This window comes from Pan troglodytes, chromosome 10, assembly GCF_028858775.2.
Source record: "Pan troglodytes isolate AG18354 chromosome 10, NHGRI_mPanTro3-v2.0_pri, whole genome shotgun sequence".
Taxonomy (NCBI): Eukaryota; Metazoa; Chordata; class Mammalia; order Primates; family Hominidae; genus Pan; species Pan troglodytes.
In genome coordinates, this window is record NC_072408.2 from 41242879 (window position 1) to 41252685 (window position 9807).

The 9807-nt window shown below is 46.3% G+C and overlaps 1 pseudogene; it reads left to right on the forward strand.

Annotated features, from left to right (window-relative positions):
- Positions 1-1831: 1831 nt before the first annotated feature.
- LOC129136580 (glycosylation-dependent cell adhesion molecule 1-like) lies at positions 1832-3962 on the forward strand (annotated as a pseudogene).
- The last annotated feature ends 5845 nt before the right edge of the window (positions 3963-9807 follow it).

The window sequence follows — 9807 nt, forward strand, 5'->3', positions numbered from 1 at the left end:
TGAACTTTGTGGGATCCCTCCAGCATTAGCATGAAGAATGGACCATAGTGGAGACAGACTGGAAGCCAGAAGAGCAGTGAAAAACTAAAATAGCCTAGTCTGGAGATGATGAGAGCCTCAACATGTGAATTATGTATATTAGGAAATAAGCTTGCAGTGCTGAAACCCTACCCTCATAGACTTGCTGTGAATGCCCTCATCTGCCCCCGTCCTGTTCCCAAGTGCCCTGGGCTATGGGAGGAGAGGTTGCTGGTGAGAGGGGGAGTCAGGGAGGAAGGGGTGCTTGGAGGCAGCCCAAGACAAACTTCCTTCACTGCACCACCTTGCCTAAGGAGAGAGCTTTGCTGGAACAATTGGAGGACAACTGCCAGCCCCTTAGGGCTCTCCCCGGCAAAGGCCTCACACTGGCTAGCACAGCCAACTGTGGTCTCTAGGCGTTACCTTACCTACCCACATGCCCAGCAAGCCATGCCCCCTGCTGAGGATAAGAGACTCAGTGTTAGGGTACAGCAGCCTTCTCCTTCTTGGAGAGGTTTCAGAGAGAATATCAAACTTCCAGCTGGAGGAGGACACGAGATCAAGTAGATCAGTTCCTAGGCCCACGACCAAGATTCAGGCCCTACGCACAACCCTCATCTGCTCTCCAGATGCCTCCCTGGGCATCCCGCTGCTCCATCTTGTCCGCTTTTAGAGCCACTAGACCCCAGATGTAGAGTTAGACTGACTTGGGTTCAAATCCACCCATATATGTGGCCTTATGCAAGTAATCTCACCTCTATGAACATCAGTTTTTTCTTCCTTGGTAAATAACACATACCTCCCAAACCATCACGAATTAAATGAGATATCCCATAGGAACAAACTCAGGACACTACCTGGCATATAGTCAGAATTTCTGTAACTGCCTCACTCCTTCATTCCTGAACTGATGGGGAGTTTTATCTGCACCCTAGAGCAGGGGTTCCCAACCCCCAGGTCACGGACTGGTACTGGTCTGTGGCCTGTTAGGAACCGGGCCACACAGCAGGAGGTGAGCAACAGCCAAGTGAGCATTACCACCATGATGTGCCTCCTGTCAGCTCAGTAGCAGCATTAGATTCTCACAGGAGTGCGAACCCTATTGTGAACTGCACATGCAAGGGATCTAGGTTGCACGCTAATCTAACTAGTGCCTGATGATCTGAGGTGAAACAGTTTCATCCTGAAACTATCCCCATCCTCCCCCTGGCCGTGGAAAAATTGTCTTCTATGAAACTGGTCCCTGGTGCTAAAAAGGATGGGGACCGCTGCCCTAGAGGACAGCCTGACCGTTCCTTGATTCATTCACTCCACTAATATTTCCTAGGACTCTACTATGTGCCAGATACCTGCTAGGTACTGGAAAAACAATGGCAAGCAAAACAGATATAATCCCAGCCATTTTGGAAGTTTCATTCTTCTGGAGGAGATAGATGTTAATTAAATGATCATACTAATGAAAGTAAAATTACACAGTAATGAGTACCATGAAAGAGGGAAACTCACACCCATGTCCTTATTCCAAGGACTTCTGGGGGTAAAAGCTGGAGCCGACACACCTTCAGCATGGTCCGAGCCAGGGGGAAGGCTGGGGGCCTTACTTTCCAGTTAACCGGTTGCCCAGAAACTCCAGTTCCCAAAAACAAACCTATTCAGAATGGGAAACTCAGGAGGGGAAACCTAGTATGTTCCCAGGTCCAGTTTCCCCAGAGTCCATCCCTACCCCAAAATAAATAAAGCCCCTGCCAGGTTGCCTCTTCAGCAACTCTAAGCAGCCTCCCCCAGGAAAAACTGATCCTGCTACAGCTCCACCATGAAGTTCTTCTTGGTCCTGCTGCCGGCCAGCCTAGCCTCCACCTCTCTCGCCATCCTTGATGTTGAATCTGGCCTCCTTCCACAACTCTCGGTCCCCTAAGGGTTATTGAGCTGTCAGCTGGAGAGACCTCAGCACTAGAAAGGACCTTCCTTAATCCTCGTAATATGCTGTGTGGAGAGGTGGAAAGCTGCAGAACCAAAAGTTCACACCTGGGATGACCTAGGTATGGAGGTGAGGGACTAGGGCATATGATCCCGGGAATTCTGCAACCTAGAAAGCCTGGAGCAGGAGCCAGAGGGGCCAAATCAGGATGCACTGTGGGTCAATGGAGGTTCAGATCAGATTCCAGCCTCTGGTGATGCTGGATAATCCAGGCAGAGTCACTACCTTTCTCTGGACTTCCGTGCCTCCCTCTGTACAATATGTACACACATATTCATTCCATAGCTACTTACTGAGCACTAACTCTGTGCCAGACACGTAGTTCTAAGCACTTGGATACACTAATAGAATAGACACTCAGTCATCATTGAAATTACATTCTAAGATAAAGTAACAAACAATGAACATATTAAGTAAATTACAAAGTATGTTTGAAATGCTAAGGAGGATGTAAAGCAAGGTAAGGATGATTGAAAATGCTGGGGCAGGAGGGGTTGCAGAGGGAAAAACTCATATATTAACTGTCTTGAGACCTCTGAAGACTTTAACCTCTTCTTTTTCAGAGCCAGAAGGTGAAATTCACTCGGAGACTCAGCTTGCAGATGGCTGTAAGTCTCATGCTGGCATCCTTTAGAGTAAGTCACTGGTGGTAAAAGATTGTCCAGTAAATGATGAATTCTCCCTTTGGGAAAGAAGTGGAGCAAAGATAAGCCCTCCTAGTATTGAACCTTAATCCTTCCTGCTGCACTAATTGGCCAAGATGTGAGGGCCAGGAATCATTTGAATAGCCCTTTCTGCTGGCTAGTCATTGGAGATAGGAATGGGGACTACACCTCACACCCAAGTGCTAGCAGGTAAAAGGTTTCAGCTCACGGAGGTGAGGATGTTGGAGTGGCTCATCCGTTCCAGGCTCCCCACTGCCACAGCCCAGTAACCATGAACATTTCAGGATTCTGCTTTGTGTATTATCCATAGACATGGTTTAATCTCAGGCTAGCTTCCCCCAATCTACCTTGGAGAAGCCAGAGAAGGCAGATTCAAGCAATACCCAGAATTCAGAAGAAAAAAAAAAACAATATTTACTGAACTCCTCCAATGGGCCAGACAATGGGACCTATGTTTGCAAAGTTAATCTCTTCTCATTGGGAAGGTAAATTTGCTGGGAAAAGTGGAATTCCTAATCAATGGCATTCAAAATCAGAGGTGTGCCTTTCAGGTGCTCATAGATTTGGATTCTGATACGGGACCCCAGTCCTACTTGTATGTTAATTAGGCAATGACTCAACCCTGATAGACTCCACATGTTAAGGGACATGACATGGGATGGCTGACTGCTTCTCACCATGTGCTCTCACTCTGCTCCCCATTCCCTTTATCTTCCTGGTTCCAGCTGCCCAGGTCACCCCTAGCAGCCACCCCAAGAAGGACCATGTTTCCAATGAAGCCTCTCTAGGAGCGCTTCATCTCCAAAGAAGAGCTGGTTTCCGAAAAGGATGCTGTCAAAAGAGCACACACCCCAAGAGGACAATTTCAAAAATGTTAAGCTCCAATTAGAAGAGACTACAGAACTGGCTCCCAGGGCTGGTATGAGCCAGGGAAGGGGGAAGCCCCTGGGCAGGTATTGAGCAGGAAAAGGAAGGGGCTGGGAGCTACTTGGGTGGAAATAGGTGGGGTTAGAAAAAGAAAGGAGGCTGTGGAGGAACAAGAACTAAATGTGAGTGTGAGTCAAATGAAGCATTGATCGCCAGCCCTGTGAAAGGCTGTCGCTGGGGTGGAGGGGAGAGGGTGGAAGGGAACCAGCCTTAACTTGGCATTTCCCTCTCAATACTCCTCAGCAACCGCCTCAGAGGGAAAACTTGCCAAACTGGCCCATAAAATCGGGAAGAATCTGGACAAAGCATTGAAAGGAATCATAAACTATCTGAAAAACCTAATCCCTAGCGCCAATGATGTCATGAGGCCCTAATGATGAGGGTGCCTGAATTCCAGGCTAGGCCATGGGAGACGCCACATCCCAAAACCATCTTTCGGCTCCTCAAATTCATGTATTAAAGCATTGTGTCCCAAGTCTGACTCTGTGGTGGCTTTGCTGGGCTCAGGAAGAGAGGCAGGATTCCCCCACTCTACTGAGTTTCTTTCCTAGTTACCCTATCCCTTTGAGTTTAAACCTCTCATCCATCTAAGCTTACAAACCTGCTCATGTCTCCACATCCCAAAACATCTTCTGCAAAGTCCTGACCCTCCTCGCCACTGCCCCCACCTCACCAATGCACTGCCCCATGCCCCTCAGCTCCTGTGCACGCCTCATGCCCCTACAGTCTACCATCTGCATCCATCCAGCCTCCACAACTGCTCTCCAAAGAGTCACAAGCATCAACAAATCCTGTGACAGCCTCTGTAGAACTGGACACAATTACCCCTTCTAGAAACTTCTCCTCACTAACTTTCCAGGACACTGCCCTCTCCTAGCTCTCCAAGCTCCCTGTTCCTTTCCCAGCACATTTTTGGACTACACTCTGTGCTCCCAGCATCTCATCCTGTAACCTCTTGTCTTCTCTCCACCCTCTTCCTCTACACCCTCATCTGCCAAGACTTCTGCTTCACCACAGAGTGGATGACTCCCATTCCCACACTCGACAAACACCCCCCACATGCTTACTATGTGCCAGGCGCATCTACCTAATATGTGCCAATCTCCTCCCAACCCTGGCCAGTTCTCACTGTAATAGCATATGAGATTCAATGGGTAAAGAAGAGCATGGGAAAATGAAGGTTTCTGTCTTACAGATGAAGGGAAGCTGTCACTCAAGGGCAGGTAGGATGGCAGGAAGGGAAATATCTCTGATCTCTAGTGCCCTACCTCCAGGACACATGAAAAGATGTGCTTAGAAGATCAACAGAGCAACTGACCTACTGCAATGCAGAGCTGGTCTGTCCTTGCCCAGGAAAATCTGGAAATACATTCAGACCTGGAGGCAGATAAAATAATCTACTTCCTCCCTTTGCTTTCTCCTAGTATAGAAAGTTGCCACATGTCCACTTTCCCTAGTTTACCCACCTTCCCCCCAGTGGAAGAACACACAACTCCACCAAAAACATCTCCCAAGCTAGATCAAAAGTTCTATTATGGGTCTTTCTCAAGATATAGCTTAAGATAAGGAAAAATTATTTTCAAAATGACAGAGGAGGGAAGGTAGGAGCCTGTGGAATTCAGGAAAAAAAAATTGGAGGGAAGTTTCCTAAGTGGGTGATATTAGGAACATGGAAGTGTCTTGCAGATTAAGAAGCCCCAGATTCATCCTTTTGATCCTCCAGTTCAGGCCAATACAGAAAAGGATATGAGAGTTGTTACCCAGTGAGGATCAAAGCATCCATCTTATTAATGGCTGGACAGCTGTGCCACAGCCCAGAGCGCAGGGCTGTCTGTGGAAACCGGATGGGAGACCTCAGGCTAAAGGGCCCCTGCCCACATTCCCAACCCCGACTGACTCACTGAATGAACAGAAACAGGGCTGGAGAAGCCACCATCAGGCTCTTATCTGTAAGATCAACTACTCTTCCCCAGGGAGGAGGAGGGAAGGAATGGAAAGGTAGACTGGGAAATATTCCCTCCAACCTGCTCTTCTTGTTGGGAGGGGATAGGAAAGAACGCCCCCACCACAGAGTCACATAAGAGAGACAGCCTTCTCTCTTCTGAAGCCTTTGGGCTTAACAGGTGAGCCTGAGATCTGCGATCAGCCACAGCTGTGATTGGAGGGGTGAGGGAGAGAAGATCAGCAGCACATCAGAGTTGTCTTCTACCCTGCAGCTATTTGGCCATTTGTGGCCTTAAAAAGTGGCCTTACCATATGCCCACTGATTTAATATACAGTAGCTCCCACTATGTGGCAGGCCCTAGTTGCAAATGCTTTATACATATTTACCAATTTAGCCCTTGCAAAAGACTTAAAAAGTTTGTTATCTCCATTTTAAGATGAAAAAAATTAAAGTACAGCTCCTCACCACAGTTCTTTCCTCCTGAAATTGGTGGCTTGACAAGTTTACTGTTGATACCCAAGCCTCTGATTTGAGTTCAAATAGAACACAAATTAACTCCAAGACTGTACTGTTCCCTAGACTCTATTTCCTCTCTCCAATCTGCTCAGTCATGTTGCTCAGTAGAGCTCACTTGAGGGTTACAAATAAGTACTATGTAGCAGCATAAAAGATCAAATAATTCAACACCAGCAAAAAAAAAAAAAAAAAAAGTCCTAAATTTGAACATAAAACCTCTTCTAATTTTTCTTTCTTTCTTTCTTGTTTTTTTTTTTTTTTTTTAAGGCAGGGTCTCATTCTGTCATTCTGTCACCCAAGCTGGAATGCAGTGGCACAATCTCTGCTCACTGCAACCTCTGCCTCATGGGCTCAAGCAATCCTCCTAATTTCAAAAGGCACAAAGAACAAAATTGAAATACACTCTTTCAGTGCAAGAAAAGTAAAGTCCAAAATTCCTCCCCTCCCAATGTTTTCCTCATCCTTAGCCCAGAGTCTCATTCAAAAGGCATCTAGGTATGTCCATTTGTCTAGACATCTCCATTCTTAAAGAAAATTCATTTCCCAGCCAGGCATGGTGGCTCTCGCCTGTAATACCAACACTTTAGGAGGCCAAAGTGGTAGGATCACTTGAGGTCAGGAGTTTGAGAGCAGCCTGAGCAACATAGCAAGACCCCCATCCTTATTTAAAATATATATATAATATATATATATAATATATATATAAAATTAGCTGGGCATGGTGGTGCACACATGTAGTCCCAGCTACTTGGGTGGCTGACACAAAAGGGTCGCCTGAGCCCAGGAGTTCAACACTGCAGTGAGCTATGAAGTGCCACTACCCTCCAGCCCAGGGTGACAGAGCAAGGCTATGTCTCTGAATAAATAAATAGAAAATCCATTCCCAAAAACCCATTCTCTGTCTCCCCCAACCAGCTGTCAGGCTCTGGCTGGGCCTTCAAACATGAAAAACTTTGTGACCTGTTGGGATGAGGTGGAGAGAGTGGTTTTGTTTTCTTTTTTTTTTTTTTTTTTTTTCCTTCTCTTTTTTTTAGACGGAGTCTCGCTCTGTCACCAGGCTGGAGTGCAATGGCGCAATCTCAGCTCACTGCAACCTCCACCTCCTGGGTTCAAGCAATTCTCCTGCCTCAGCCTCCCAAGTAGTTAGGACTACAGGCACGGGCCACCATGCCTAGCTAATTTTTGTATTTTTAGTAGAGATGGGGTTTTACCATGTTGGCCAGGATGGTCTCAATCTCTTGACCTCGTGATCCGCACACCTGGGCCTCCCAAAGTGCTGGGATTACAGGCATGAGCCACCGCACCCAGCCTGGGAGTGGTTTTTGTCATTTTTGTTGCTCCAGCCATTTGGTAGAATAAGATCTGGAAGAGAAAGTGGGGGTACACACACTCTCCCTATCACTTTAGCTTCCCAATGTGGAGATAGGGTTAGGTACCTGCATCTCCATCCTCTCTCTGGCCCGGGGTGAGCCAGCGCCTAGATCTCTAAGGTGTGACTACAAGAAGGATCATGGTGAAGCCTCACAAATCTGTAGAGGATGAGGAGGACACAGAGCCACCAGCATGGGGCATGTTCCCTGGGAGTCAGGGGAAAGGCTGCTATGCCTGGAGGCAGGGGACTGGCTGCATCCTGGTCTTTTTCCCCTTGAAATGTGAGTAGTTCCTCTGGCATCTACAAGGTTGACTTAATCCAACCCCAAGGAGCTCATGGGTCCCTCCTTTTCAAAGTTAGAGTAACTAGGATACATGAAATACCATGCACCAGCTCCGCACCAACCAAACTCAAAAACACAAGCACATTCTCAGGCCCCAGAGCAATTACATGCCCAGGCCCTAGTGCATGGTTTTTTGTGGGGCTTTTAAGGGTGGTTGGTTTTTTTGTTTTGTTTTGTTTTCTGTTTTTGCAGGGGTAGAAGGTGGAAGAAAAAAACCTTTTACACAGGTTCAAGGTGCAGGAGAGAGATGTCATGGAGGGCCAGCGCTCAGCCGCAGTGCCTCAGGTGTACCTGGCTCCATGCTCCAGCCACACTTCTGCTGCTGCTTGTGGGCCTCATCTCATCTGTGCTCCTCCTACATGTCATTATCAGTGAGCAGCTCACGGCAGCATAGCGGGAGGAATTTGTCTTGCTTAGCCAGGGAAGGTTCAGTTGCGTTGGAAGAGGGGATGGCAAGGCATCTCCATGTCAGTCTCCTCCTCAAGGCTCAAAAGACACATGGGGCACTTGAGCTGTGCAGGAATCCCATGGCTAATGCCAGCATCATACTGTGGCAGAAACTAAGTGGTATCTGCAAGAAGAGAGAAAGCCTTGACTTCACAAGTGGGAGAAATCTCTCGTGGAGTGACTAATGTTGGCATTAAGTTTGCCTTCAGAGGGTGGGGTCATGTATACAGCCTCTTCTTTCAAAGTGGGGGCTTAGGATATTTCTATCATCTTATGATATTTAGAAGTTTAAGCTTGATTCAATCATACCACAATGTATACATATATCGAAACATCACATTGTACCCCTTAAATGTATACAACTATGATTTGTCAATTAAAAAATTAAAAATTTTTAGAAAACATAGAATCTCAGATGTGACTAGATCTATTTATTTCACGCATGAATTCCCTTTAGAGTGTATTTCATCTTCTCAGTAATTCTGTGGCATGCTTCCTCAGGACATGGGCAATAACAGCCCCCAAACCCCCATTAAAAAAAAAAAAAAAAAAAACCTGCATTCCTTTGAAACTTACCTAATAATGTTTCACCACTAAACTTCCTGGTCGTCTTCCCTCACTCTGTGCAAGTGACTGGGTCAACGCTCCCTCTAGCGGCCTCAAACTGTTTTGCATCGTTGTTAAATCTCTCCAGGCCCCATTCACCCTCCCTGATCTAGAAATAAATAAATATTCTGCTCTCTTCTAGTTCCATCCTTAAAACTATCTAGGCATGGAGCCATTTCCCTTCTCTTTTAATGTATCTCAAGCATGGGCTCTATGAACTCAAACTTTCTCCTGAGAAAATCTCATCTTTTCTCCCAACTCAATCAACAGAACTGCCCTCTTTTTTCTTTTCCCTTTCTGTCTGACTTGTCTCACTATAAGACCAAGACTTGTACCTTATATGAACCCCACGATTCCTTGATTCTTAGGAAAATATGATTTCTAAAGAGTTTTCCAGGTACAGGACTTGTTCATTTCTCCCATACTCTTCAAGTTTATAGTAATTCCATGGAGTTTTTCTTCACTTTCACCCAGTGACATTTCCTCCACGTAAAGGATCCCATTATTTTTATCTGTATGAAGTCGACCACACCTCTGTGGTTAATCCCACGGTGGGACTCTGAAATCTGAAACCCTGGCTGGAGCTTCATAAATGTACAACTCCAAGCCACTTTGAGACTACGTGGTAGGAAATAATCCCAGGAGCCTGTGATCAGGCCATAAACAAAATCCCTCCTGAGTCTTCCTGCCACCCTAAATGCAGTTCAAAACAAAGCACACATTGGGACCTGCATCTGTGGGTGAGAAAAAAGAACAAGAGAAACCTGTTAAATGAAAACTAGGAAAAAAGTGAACAACAACATAAAAGAAACCAAACTAGACAATCAGTTGGACAGCCAACCTAGCATCACCTACTAAATATTAACACACATCATCTGAAGCCAATATTTCACAGCCTTATGCTCTGTACCCAAGTGGAATTGGGATAATTTCATTCCAGCCTCAGCTGCACCCACGCAGCTGCAGGTCAGAGTTACCTTTAGAGTGTTT